We start from the raw sequence: 14,332 nt of genomic DNA on the forward strand, positions 1-14,332 counted from the left end.
ACTTCATTTTTTCCTCCCTTTCCACCCCAACCTGAAATAATGAGGCTCATTTAAATGAGATTTTAAAAAAATATTTTAGATTTTTTTTTGTTAGACTGGATGGTTTATAAGCCTTAGGCTTCTCATTTTCAAGCTTTCCCTCTACAACTATGAAATCTAAGTGTTCACATTTTTCATAATGAAAGCTAAGATTGCTCAGCAATCTTATATCTTCAGGAGCTGAGGCTTTAAGAAAAAATCATCAAATGCAACCAAATGCATGTTAAAGTCAGAGCAGTTGGCAACACCATGTTTAGTTGCTATCTAACAGTAAAATCACATTGAAAAATAGGTTTATTTATAGTGGATGAAGCCCATGAGTATTTAGAGAAAAAGAATTAAGTTTACAGCAATAAAAAACAATCAAATACCCATTCTATGACTTTTCTAATCAGGGGGATTCTGCTCTCAGTTGCTATATATGGAACAACCTGACAGCAATTAAGCTTATATCCTATATTACTGAAGGCAAATGAATTTCGATTTTGCTCAGATTGCCACACCTCATTCTAGTTGTGTTTGTGGTAGCCAGAATTAATGGCTCATATGAAGTCAGTGATATACTCAGTGATATACTGAGAAATGCTCTTAACTAACTTAGTTTTATATTCACACAGGACAGTTTTTACTTTCTTGTAGATATAGCATACTTTGTCACTCTTAATGACTTCTTGCTTTTTACCAACTAGTCTAAGTCGTCTTTGGAAAGTAAGATTTACTGCATCTTGAAAAAAGAAGCTTCAGACATCATGAAGTGCCTTATCAAAATATATTATATCTATGCACACTGAAATATGCAATTATAAGCAATCCAATAACCTGTTCTCATGGAGATACTCTATCAATGATCATAAAAGGCCTTTATCTCTAATGTGCTTTGAGATTATGGTGAGGCTGATACAGATACAATCTTTTTCCAAAGAACTGAATATTCTGAGGTAGAAGAATATCCTTTATACCAACTTTCTGATGCTAAGCTTTAAGAGAACAAAGACTGCTTGAGAACAATTCTCAGTGGCAGTAGGTTTTTAACCCAGCTATGGAGTTAAACATGAGAAAGTGAAAAGCAGCTTTACGTTTTTGCCTACATATAGGCTCAATCTTCAAGCTGTCAAAGCGCTTTAACTTTCAGTAACTTCAAATTTAAAACTTGCTTCGATTTTTTTTTAAAAGTAAAATATGTGGACAAAACCCCACTGAAGTACAACACATCAAAATAGAAGCTAACCAATCCTAACAAACAGTGCAGGAAATAAGGGGTGAAATTGTTCTCCCTAGGTATTGCACTTAGAAAGTCCTAAATAGAACAGGATCACAATCCATCTGATATGAGATTTGGGGTTGTTTGGTCTTTACCTCTGCTGGCCATTTTCTCTTCATGTTGGAAAGAGAGAAATTTGAGTATTTTGCCAAAGACATTAAAAATCTTCTTGGAATTTAGCAAACTGGTATGTTGAAACTACAGACAAGCCCTCTCAACCCGTACAGAGTGAATGCCACATCTGTACAGAAAATGTTTTCCTAATATGGACCTGCTGTTTGCAAACAGAGAAGGACTTGAGTGTGACTGGAGACCACCTTGAGCATAGAGGTCATGAAATGACAGCTTTCAATTCTTGGAGAAATAAGGAGGGGAATAAGGAGAACTGCTAATGTGGACTTCTGGAGAGCAGACTTTGGCCTGTTTAGGACCCTGGCTGAGAGAGTCCCTTGGGAGCCAGTCTTAAGGGGCAAAGGAGTCCAGAAAGACTGGAAATTTTTTGAGAAGGACTTATTAAATGTGTAGAAGCAGACAATCCCCATGTGTTGAAAGATGAGATGATGGGGAAGAAGACCAGCTAAGAGTTTTTTCTAAAACTCAGGAAAAAGAGGAGAGTTTATGACCATTGGAAGAAGGGGAAAGCCACTCAGGAGGACTACAAACTTGAGATTCTGTAGGGAGAAAATCAGAAGGACCAAAGACCAACAGGAATTAATATGGTTGCTACCAAAAATAATTCAAAACAAAACCATAAAAACATCCAAAACCCAATAAAATTTTTTCTCTAATATATTTGCAGCACAAGGATGGTTATGGAAAATCTTCATCCTTTATTTGTTGCAGTGGGGAACAAAGGATGAGGACAAGAGAAGCCAGCCTTCAGTTGTATCAGGAGAGGTTTAGATTGGCTATTATGAAGACTTCACCAAACGGGTTATCCATCACTGAAGCAGGCTGCCCAGAGAAGTGGTTGAATTACCTGGAGATATTTAAAAGATACGTAGATGAGTCACTTAGGAACAAGGTTTAGTGGGGTACTTGGCAATGTTAGGTTGTACAATCTAAAGGATTCTATGATTCTAGATATAAAACATATATGGCATATCCATTATGTATGCACTGCAGAGACATTCTGAGTCTTATGCATTTGTAACCCACATTCTGGCCATCCAGATTATTCAGAGGCATAGAACTTTCTGAGAAATAAATACTTAAGTCAATACTTAATACTGCAATTAAGCTTAAATTTAAATAACATATAACCTACCAAACTCCTGAAGTCATTTATCTGGTTCCTGAACTAACATAACGGTAAACAGACATAAAATATACTATAGACTGCTTTGGTCTTTGAACTAGGATAATCCTAAAGTTAATAAAATGATTAGGTTATATGATTATGATATACATGTTCTTACAACTCAAAGTCCATTCAGACAAATCTAAGGCAGATGTCACTGCAGTTAATTTCTAAGTAGCTATCCCATTAACTGTGGAGGACTGGATTGATGCTATGAGCCTAATACTGGAAGATATCAAAAATTCAATGTATTGCTTCACCTGGTAAATTCCTGTATTAATCACAAGATACTGAGACAAGCAATGATACTGAAGTTTTGAAGTACACAATGTAGAAATGATTCACTCATCTTCTTAACTTTTATGAGACTATTGTATCAGAGAAGTTTTTTTCTTTCTGGTAGATTAAAGTTTGACAACACTTCCCTTCTATCCAACAACATTGTTCAGACAAGCCAAAATATTTTATGCAAATTTAATTAGGACACTATTTTTAGGGAATCCATTTGTGAATCCCTTGCCACATTATCCTGTCATAGAAGAGAGAATCAGAGCTGGCATAAATTTTCAGCAGCAATGGCACGTTTTAAATGCATTGCTCCAGGGGTCAGAAGAAGAGATGGAGAGCTAGAGTTCCTCTGCTCCTGGGGCACTTTGAGCTGGGAGACACAATTAGTCCTGCTGGCTGTGGCCCCAGAATTACCTACTGCTCACTGTGACTGTCCAACACATCCCCCAGCAACAAATCTGGCATTATGAGTCTCTGCTGGGTAGAACAGACAATGGGACCAAAGCCATTTTGCCACTTCTAGGACACTTACCAGGCTAAACTGCTGCCTACTTTAACTTGCCCAGAACAGTTACAAAGAGATCCAAATGGAAGCCATAGTTTTTCAACAAGAAAAGTCTTAACAGATGGACTACAAACAATACATAAGGAAAAGAATTTTAGAGTTTTCATTTTAATCTCAGTGCTGAGCAAACCTCTGAAGTCATCCCAAAATGGATTTCTCCTCTTCTGGTCAAAATTTGGTTTAGATTACCTGGGAAAATATGAGTGGAGTGGTCCAGTGCAAACTTATAATCTGTACTTATAACTGAAAATAAGCATAAGTAGTAAAAAAAAAAAAATCACAAATGCATAAAATAAGTAGGAAAATCTATTTATCTTTCATAAGAGGAGATTCCCAGTAAGTCTTTGTGTATGTGCATATATATATATAAATACAACTCTTTATATGCTGGAACCCTTCAGTAACTCTTTATATTCTTCTAGACAAAATGTTCAGCATACAGCTAGACTAGTTTGTAATATACTGGGTGAGCAACTGACTGATGGGCTGGGCTAAAAGAGTTATAGCAAATGAGAGTACATCAGGCTGGTGGCCAGTCACTAATGGGCTTCTCCAGGGTTCAATTTTAGGGCTAGTGATTTTTAATTTTTTAAAATATCTTTATGCAGGAGTGGAATGCCTTTTTAGAAAGTTTGCCAATGATACTAAATTAGGAGGAGCTGTACCCTCCCTCGAGGTTAGAAACACCTTACGTAGAGATCCGAATAGACTAGAGAGCTGGGAAATCACCAATCATATGAAATCTAACAAAAGCAAGTACCAGATTCTCCACTAAAGATGGCATAATGTTGGTTCTTCATGAAAACTGGGGGACAAGAGACTGAAGAGCAGTGGTTGATGGCAAGTTGAATGTTAGTCAGCAGTGTCACCTAGCATCTAGGCAGGCTAGCCATGACTTGGGTGCATCTAACACAGCATGGATGAGGATTCTCCCACTCCACACTGGTACAGTCTCAGCCACTAGTACTGTGCGCAGTTTTGAGTGGCCCAGTGGAAGAGGGACGTCAAATTATCAGAGTGTGCCCAGAGAAGGGTGACCAAGATGATGAAAGATTTTGAGGTCAAATCTTAAGGGGAGTGTCTGAGGTGATTTGACTTTTTCAGCTTAGGGAAGAGAAGGCTTAGGGGTGACTTCATTGCAGTCTACAACTTTCTCAGTGTGGGACAGTGGAGGGGAAGGTGCTGATCTCTCTCTGTTGACCAGTGAGAGGACAGAAGGAAATGGGAATGAAGCTGCATTAGGGGAAGCTCAGATTGGACATTATGAAAAGGTTCTTCAATGAGAGAGAGGTCTGTCATTGGAACAGACTCCCCAGAGAAGTGGTCATGGCACCAAGCCTGTCAAAGTTCAAGCAACATCTGGATGACTCCCTTAATTTGTTTGTAGGTTGTCCTGCAAGGAGCAAGGAGTAGGACCGGATTGTCCGTATGGTCCCTTCCAGCTTGACATGATATATGGTTCTATTATTTAATGTATATTTATAAGTATAAAAATATATTTATAATTTTTCATTTTATATCTATCTATCTATCTACATATATATATATATATGTATGTACATGAAGTTGCCTGTTTTGTCTTTTCTGACTATGGGAATCCAGTCATCAAAAAAGAAGCAAGAATAGAACTCAGGCATGCCTGACTCACATAGCTCATTTCCAAGCACTTTAGAATAGTCTCTCTTGAATAATTCTGGTTAATTTCTTAATTTGTTTTCTCTTTCCTACTGATTTAATAATCTTTTACCCAATTAACCATCATCTTCTTGAGGCCAAGATGAAATACAACTATTAGTATGAAGTTTCTTCTGTGTAGTAATAAAACACTTAAAATATAAGAAACCCCCTAAAATTAAGTCTGAATTCCTCCTTTCTGCTTACATTGATTTTAAATGTATTTCCCAATACTCAGAAAAGCAAATATATGTTCCATCTCCTTTTCTTTACCTAGTTATCAAAATTGAGCTGTCGGTTCTGTCAAAATACACATACTATAATCAGCTGGCAAGTATACACCCCTTGTTTGCCATAACTGAAATTAGAAGTACTAAAATTATTTGGTCCTAGAGATCTATCCTAGCTACTATTTCTCTCAGATTTGTTACATGAAACTTATCCTTACACCCAGATTGAATATATTAAAAACTCAATTTTGCTTATCTTTTGGTATGGGAGTTTTAATTTCAGAACCTTCAAGTAAACTTTGCTCTTTCAAATGCTTATCAAAATTCATCCAAAGCCAGACAGATATTTAGAGAGTTCATACAAAGAACAAATCAATTATTGAACCAATGCACCTTTTAAGATCATAGCAAAGAATCAATTAGAACTGCAGAGAAGTTGATCACAGAGGCAAAAAGGATACATGACAAGATCCAAAATTACTTTCTAGAGGGATGATGAAAAAATTGAAAGGGAATAATCACTCCTCTATTACTGAGAAAGATAATTGAGAAATATATAATCAAAATGTTTTCCACAGAGGAGAAACTCCTCAATATCTCAGTTTTTAAAAAATCAAGCTATTTCTTTTGCCAAATTTCAAAATACTACTGATTCTAGGAGTCTTCCAGATAAGTCTAGCAAGTTCTGACAAAGGCAAAAATCCCAGACTTCTGAGAATTAGAAGCTGAACAACTGATAGTCCTCTTCTTCAAAAATACAAGTAGGAAAACCCAGAACTTATGCATAAATATGTGATTCATAAAAGATTTCAAGTGGGAAAACTGCTCTTGAGGAGCTAACATCCAAATCCCATTTGTGATAGTAATTGTTCAGATTCCCTTGAGTCTTTGGGCCTGGAAAGCTCACAGCTGAGCTATCAGCCAGGCACTCCAGCTGGTAAAAGGGGATGGGCCTTTCCTTCAATTTTTGACATTATTAGAAATAAATCATAAACAGAAAAAAGTATTTTCAACTGGTATTTGTTCCCTAATTAGTTGAATCATCAATTCAATGCTGATCACATTTGTAATGTTTTGAGTAGGAACTATTTATATATTTATAATATATAAATAATTATCTATTTAAATAGATGTGAAACATAGGAAAAATGAAAAATGAAAAGCGAATGCAGACAGTATCTAGTTTTTGTTGTGTTTAGTCTGACTTACAGATGTTCTTATTATTTTAGCAAACTTATGCATGTCAGGAAATTAAAACCTGCAGCAAGAAAGATAACTTCATAGCAGGCCTTTCTAAATAATAAAACAAAAAAGAAAAATAAAATTGAGGAAGAAAAAGGATAAGAAAAAAAGGTGGAGCTAGGAGAAAAGGTGGTAGGATTCACAGATAAACCCAACTTTGAATAAATTGATATGGTGAATACTACAGGAAAATACATCATTTACATATTAAAATTATAATTTGAGTAGAATTAGTTAATTCTCAACTAATCTTATTCATCATTGTTTATAACTCAATTGATGAAAGAAAAATACATTCAAATTGTTAAACTACTTTTTCCTCACAAACATTGTACATCATGTTTTAGACGGAAAAATTAGAAACCTCATGTCATTTTATTGCCATATTTTCATTTTTTATAGTGTTTTCTAGCAGCAGTGTAAATGTATATCATTTCATTTTTTCATTTTTGCACAATTTTTCTGCTATGTAGGATGGAAATATCTTTTTCTTCCTAAAGGGCTAATTTCAAGTATTTATGCTGTATCCTTCATAAAAAATGTATGCTTAGATTTTACTGTGTGGTGTGAAAAGAGGCAGCAGACTTCTTGCTTAGAGTAAGAATTGAGCTAAGTTCAGCACAACTTCGTTGTGAAAATGTGGCATTCTGGTACCAGTCCTGCATTTGCTCTGCTGCAGTATTGATAGCTTATTAGGCAATTTATCCAGTGTTCAGTCTAAATCCTTGGAGCTGCTATTCTTAACAGAACATACCACCACTGGTGCATATTAATGGAGTATCAGATTGACTGGGCAGTGAGTATTTGTGCCTATGATTTTCAAGTAATCTGTTTGCTTCTGTAAAATATGAGAGAACCTTCTACAGCTTTTCTTGCTGGAGGAGACTTTGCCATTGGTTTCTCTAGCAATTTCCAGCCTCATAGTGTACATTACTGATCTACACTTCATCTTCTTCAGGAGACAGGTGGCTTCAGATGGCTCATGAGGATACTTCTGTTATACTCAAGGAGCAGTCATACAAATGTCAGCCTCATACATGCAATTCTGAATTAAAAACACCAAATGTAATCAAGATCACTTGAGAATCCATAAATTATTTGACACGGAATGATGGCAGAGAATTAATTTTCAGCAGAACTGAAATAGCTAAGTGTAACCTGACCTTTTTTTGAAGACAGCTACCCCATGAATTGCAAACAATCCTGAGAACCGGGATTAGAAACAGTGACTGCTTGCTAGTATCTGGCATTCCAACAGAGAGAAGGTGTGAAGTCAACCAGAAGGCAAAGAGCTCCTGAGAGCTGGAAAACATCAAATAACCTAGTTGCCTTTCCCACAGAAAACTTCCATCAGTAAATGAAGAAGACTTTTCTAACCTTTTTTAAAGAATGGCAATCAGATTAAAAGAAAAACAGGCAAATTCTCTGATGTACTTATTTGGAACCAATTCATCTGTCTATAGAGCTGTTTTAATGGCCCATTGTAGAGGGATTCCTTGTGGAACAGGGGCATATGATACCCCTGGAAAAATTGGACAACCCAGGGTTGATGAGGAAAAACCCCTGAACTGCCCCCTGGCTGCAGGCAACCCTGGAAAGCAGCTGGCTGCAGGCAGCCCTGAAAGTCCTTGGCAATACACTGGTTGTCTCTCCCGTGGATTAGAGGCCGTCTAGAGGGACTGAGTGTGAATCTTTGCAAAAGTAGATATGAACTTGTATAGTTGAACAATAAAGGCAGAATGATACTCAAATCGTATCGGTGTTCGTGTCATTACTCTGGCTAGCTCTCCAGCACTTGGGACCCCCCAAAAACCCCATTGATTTTAATGGCTCATTCATTACAGCAGAAGAGACATTTTCAAAGGTGTAGAAGGAACTCATTCTACTATATTGGAATGATCAGGTACATACTTTTGTATTTTAAATCAGGCAACTTAAGAGTTTTAGGATTATTACCTATCTCCAACAATGCGAAAAAGAATTGCATACAGAAAATATTTTTGTTGATATAGAATGCAAGTACCTGTATAATGGTAATGTTTGGAACAGTTGCTGTGAAATACTGCTAAATATTATCTGTTTGATCAGTAATATAGCTATAAAATATCTTTAGTGGGGTTCGGGTTTACAAATGTTATAATTAGCTTCTCTATGCACACAAAGCAGCTTACCTGTATTCAATACAACTGGCCTTTAAAATTTAGGAGTAGCAGGTGGTTAGTATCAAAGTACCATAGAATCACAGAATTGTTAAATTTAGAAAAGACCTTTAAGATCATCTGCCTTCAAGGTAGCACTACCACCACATTTACCTCTAAACCATGTCCTTAGGTGTCACATCCACATGGCTTTTGAGCACTTCCAGGGATGGTGACTCTACCACTCCTCCGGGCAGTGTGTTCCAGTGCTTTACAACCTTCTCCATGAAGAAATTTTTCCTAATATCTTGTCTAATCCTCCTCATGAAATAAAGTGCTAAAATGTTAGACAGATACAATCACATTTGCTTTGGTAAAGGCAGTTGCTGTTTTTTCCTCATGGTCACAGAATCATAAAACAGTTTGGGTTGGAAGGGACCTCTAAAGATGAATTGTGCAAGGGAGTTACTGGAATAGAAGTGTCACTGATGGGAGACTGACTTGGGCTTGTGTCTGCAGGATTGTACCAGTCATCTTGTCAAGCTCTCTTTCATCTTACCTAATCCTGTGTGGTCTGCTCACTTCCTCCCAGAGTTTCTCAACTTGGCTGCAGAGCTCTTCAACCAGCTCTTACCTCCTGTAGGCAAGATTCAAAATTCGACTCAACTTTTGAAGTTTATGCCAAGTTTTCATTTTTCCTCCTTTTCTATTTCTCTGCACCATGCAACATGAAAGAATTCAAAGCCTTTAAAGATTACTTAATAAAATATGGTGTATATCCTCTCATTCAGGTGTTTGTATCAAGGGAGAAATAGATTCTGTGGTAACTAGACAAGAAAGTTACACAAGTAATAAAAAATTGGACATTTGGGACTTCACATAAAGCACACAGTGGTTTTATAGAGGCGAAGATCACATAATTTTCTTTATATCACTCCTGATTTATGCCGCAATAACTGCAAGGAAAAGTCAATCTATACTGTGATTTACAAGCATATGACTGAAAATTATCAGGACAATGGCTGTCTGCTCATTAAGGGACAGGGACCTGAAGACAAAGCATGTAAACATGAACAAGACACAGGTCTCACCTTCCAGGGCTCCATTCCACAGTCCCCAGGGTGAAACAAGCAAGGAAGCCCCAAGAGTGGCAGCCAAGAATGACGAAAAGTCTGGGTGCCTATGCAAGTTTCTGACAAGGGGCAGCTGAGACCAGCATTTCTGCAGTCTCAGTGGGGCAGGGACTACAGCCCCAGGCTGAGAAATGCTGTAAGGGGCTCTTTGGCCCATGGGTGCCCCTGGGGAGAGGCCCCAGGTGAGGCTGGTCAAGGCCAGGCACTGGTGCACTCAGGCCCTGACAAAAGCAATGCATGTCACGTAGGGTATTTTAAGCTGTAGGAGGCTGCAGGAACTTAGATTAGATGGCTGTAATGGGAACTTCTGGACGAAAAACCCTGTGGCAAGAACACCCTTCCCAAATGCCTGCCAAAACATTCTCAGCTCTAACAGAAGAAATACCAAAGCAATTTCAGTCTCCCTCTGGCAAGTGGACACAACACATGGGTCTAGATCCATCTGCGCAATTTTCCAAACTAATTATAGCATCTAATAAAGATTTCCATGAATAATCCCAAATACTAATTTTAAAAAATGCAAAAAGGTCTAATATTAGTGTTTGAAATTTCCTTGCCTACTTGATTTTTAATCAGAAATTTCAGAGCCCTATGTGTTGGGTCAAGAGACTTTTGCATATATGAGCTACAAGAGAACTCACTCATCCATCCATCTTCAGTAATTAGAATTGCTCTTCCTGGTCCCCAGCATTCCCCAGGAGCTGATGGCATGGTTAGGCCTTCATCACTCAACTAGGTCACCTTACATCTTACTCTTCCATGTGGGCAATAAACATTTTTCTTGCCCTTCCTTGAAAAGGGAAACCTCATCCATTTATTATATTAGGAGCACAGTCTTTGAACCAACAGTGTCCTTGAAATGTTGTTTGAGAGTGTGATAGATGGCATAGATCAAATCATGCCAGGCAGAGCAATGTTGCTTATGTGACAGTGCTTCAGATCATGCCCTGGCCTTTTTCAGTTGATTAGTGTAAACTCTGGGTACACAGAAAGCATTCAATTTTCTCTGAGTCCTGGTCTTTCACTTTGCTCACTGCTTCAACCACAATGAAGGATGCCCATTTGTGTAATGTGGCAAGTTTCTTCCCTGTCTCATGAAGCTCCTTTCAACCACACATACATCATCTCAGCTGATACCAATCACTTCTTTTTTCACAGAGTGCTCTTAGTTGATGAGAGCATAGAGTAGTCAGGCATCTTCCTAGGTGCCCAAAACCATACATTTTACATCTGGAGAAGGAAACATGAAATGGCATGTGTATTTTTACCTCTCATCCTGACATTTTTAACTTGATGTGGGCAGGCAAGAAAGTGTTAAAGAAGCAGCTAGTAATTTTAAACTTCTTAGCTGTATGGCTTTACACACAAACCCAGACATTTGTATTATCCTAAGAAATTTCATTTCCAAGGCAGTCACCAGCCAATGCAGCATTTTCACAGACTGCATCAGCTTGTGAATCAAGCGGCAATGTTATTCCCACAGAGCGTAATTAGTGAACTCATATGAAAAATACCAAAATGATGGAATTGAGGGCATTGTTTTATTTTCTGTTTTACTAAGAACATCTGTCACACTGGAGCATGGGGATTCCTGCTCCTTGTACAAAAGGATGCTTTTGTGTGCAGCTTGTCAAAATCTAAATTTTGTGTGCTTTCTTTGAGGTTTTGTGGAGGGTTTTTGGATTGTTTTTAATATGTTTTCTACAGTGTTTAATATGTTTTCTTCAATTATTCTCTTCATCTGAACCAAATAAATACAGAAAGGCCTTCATCAAAGGCTCTTTCATGATTTTCATCACTACTAGCAGGAGTTGCTGTAAGCCTTACATGTTCTCCATCTTATTTCATCAATCATGTAGGTTGTTGAGAGTTCTCTCTTAATAGCAGTAGAGTACATGCAGAACAGCCAGTGACTGGGTACACAGGCCTGTAAGCTCTAGCTGAGCCTGGATACCTGGAAAATACCTGTCTGATTTTTCAAAGCAGTCTTGTTGCTATTGTGTAGCTGTAGCCATGTTGTTATAGTTTCTCTGGTTACAATGGGAGAAAAAAATCTAGATAGTTGTGACAGTATTAGTAGTGTTTCTGTAAAAAAAACAATACAACTTTTTTCGTCTGCCTGAGTCATGGAGCAAATTAATTACTGGAAATGTTCAAGTAAATATTCCTGAAGTTTGCTATATATTTTTGTATTCACATCGTAAAAGTAAAGGATGTATTTCACTTATGGTAATACTGACCACAGAACTCAAACACAAGTATCATTACCTTTTATTACCTTTCTGTGAAATCTCTGCAGAGGTTTGTTCTCAACCACATCCATGAGAAAAGACCTAAACATATTTTGTGTAACTAAAAAGATGCTGATTTCTACAGGGAAGTGTGTTTTCTGGAGTCTTGGGTCAGGATATGCACCACATAATTAAGATATATTATGGAGGGACAAATTGCACTATTTCTGTTGATTTCTTGAACCAGAACAAACCCACTGTTTGTAGTACTCTGCACTGAACCACCTGTCTTTTCCACATGCCAGTTTGTGTCTATTCATCAGTGTAAAATTAATGAAAGGAATTTATCCACCTAACATTCCTCTCATCAGTGAGGATCAAACCTCAAGATCTGCGTTTTAAAAGTACTTTGTATTGCTACAGTGAATAGTTTAGTTTTACTAGGGAGCAAGTAAATTTAATTTCCCCAAAGTAGCCCCTGAAAAAGAGGATATCTGAGGAGAGACATTACTGATCCACCAGAAACTGCTGGGGAAAAGCCCATTTCTCTCCTGGAGGAAGTTATAGCAGCAGTAAGTCCTCAGATTTTCTGGCGTAATATGTCAGTTTGCTACTGACAACCTAAGGTCAGACAAGCCTGCTTAGGATGTGAACATAGCTCCTTGTCTCATACATAGTTTTTCAGTATGTGGCAAAATCTGCTCTCAACCATTGCTTTACAGCTACATGTACTGGAACAGTTTTTGCAGACTAAGATAAACAAAACTTCCAAAAAGGAGAAACTTTTTCCCAAAAGGCTTTAAATTTCTGCACTGCCAGTTAAAGTGCTTTCTGCAGCTGTCTTGGAAGGCTGTAGCAAGTGCTGCCATAGGGGAGCCCTAAGGTTGTGTTCAGCACATAGTTTCACCACAGCCTGCTTAGGACAAGTGTGACAGAGGAGATCACAGAAAAGAAAGTGAACATCCATCTGATCATTTCCTTGGCCTGTGTCTTGGGGTGACAGTCAGCATCCAGGCTGATTGTCTGCTTCAGCTTCCTAGACCTCATGAGAGGAGACAGCTTATAACCCTTCAAAAACCTCACCTGTTCTAGACCACAGAAAAGTTCTTTGTGACAAGCCTAAGCAAAGGCAAAATACCTTCCTTCCCGGAAAGGCAAAACATCAGAGAAGCAAAAAGCTACCAGACCACAGCAAGAGTACTCATGTCCAAGAGGAAAATTTTGTCTCTTCCATATGAACCTTTGTGTCTTCTATGTAGATCCTTGCATCCAATTCTTGTGTCCTCTCTCTCCCTCCCTCCATTCCTGATATGGAGTTTACCAAAAAGGAGTTGAACTAGCAATAACAAATTAGATTATAATAAATTTTGACAGTTAATATTCTACTTCTTGCTCCTAGTTTAAAATTTAAGCTTTTGTGAAAACATAACTAATGCTAGTTCCAAAGGACTCCTATTGCTCAATCAATTTTTTATTAGTGTGTGTACGGGGTAAAGGAGCCTGAGTCACAGGGCTAGATCTTTCACTGGTGGCCATCATCACAGCTCCATTTATATCACACAAATGCTGTTTATTTACAGCAGCCTTGGATAATCCAAAGGCACTCTCGAGATCCTTTCTTGTATTTGCAACTTAGACAAATTTATCATGTACCATGATACTCACCTACTGTCAATTTTGCAAATATGGACTGGTTTAATTTTCACAGAGACTATCAACAATATTGTCTTGGATTCTAGAGACAGTGTTGTTAGTTGAAGGAGTCCTGACCAGGAGACTGCTGTACATGAAAGAGCTGGTGATCCACATCACAGTTCACATGGACAGGCTGAGGCCTGCACTGTGCTGTACTTTGTGTGCCCCACGGCTGTGGGATCACCTCATCCAAATCATTGCAGATCGCAACTCACCACAGCAGAGGAGGCTTCAGGCAGCTCCCACGTGGCATCAGCTACTATGCACATCCTTGCCTTTATCCAAAACTGCAGTCAGAATTTCTCATGTGAACATCTCTTTTATTTAAAATGACTATTACAGCTGTTTAAGAAAATCCTGTGAGGTCTTGAATGACCAAAATGAAATAACCTTTCCATGGACAATATCTGCATGGTGTACTGTGCTGTCATTGGGTGCCTTGGCATTGCCACTCAGTCCAGGATTCCCAAGCCTCCTCTTTATAGTTTGAGCTCTAAAAAATGGCATTTTAAGCAATATTTTACAGTATCTGAGTG

At 38.0% G+C, this 14,332-nt stretch overlaps 1 long non-coding RNA gene across 1 annotated transcript; it reads right to left on the reverse strand.

Moving 5' to 3' along the window:
- Positions 1–2,088: 2,088 nt before the first annotated feature.
- On the reverse strand, positions 2,089–10,079 carry LOC138105766 (uncharacterized). Its single transcript, XR_011148669.1, has 3 exons — positions 9,829–10,079; positions 9,297–9,374; positions 2,089–2,279 (listed from the first exon to the last, which is right to left on the reverse strand). It is a non-coding gene; the product is annotated as an uncharacterized lncRNA (long non-coding RNA).
- Positions 10,080–14,332: the final 4,253 nt, after the last annotated feature.

This window comes from Aphelocoma coerulescens, chromosome 2, assembly GCF_041296385.1.
Source record: "Aphelocoma coerulescens isolate FSJ_1873_10779 chromosome 2, UR_Acoe_1.0, whole genome shotgun sequence".
Taxonomy (NCBI): Eukaryota; Metazoa; Chordata; class Aves; order Passeriformes; family Corvidae; genus Aphelocoma; species Aphelocoma coerulescens.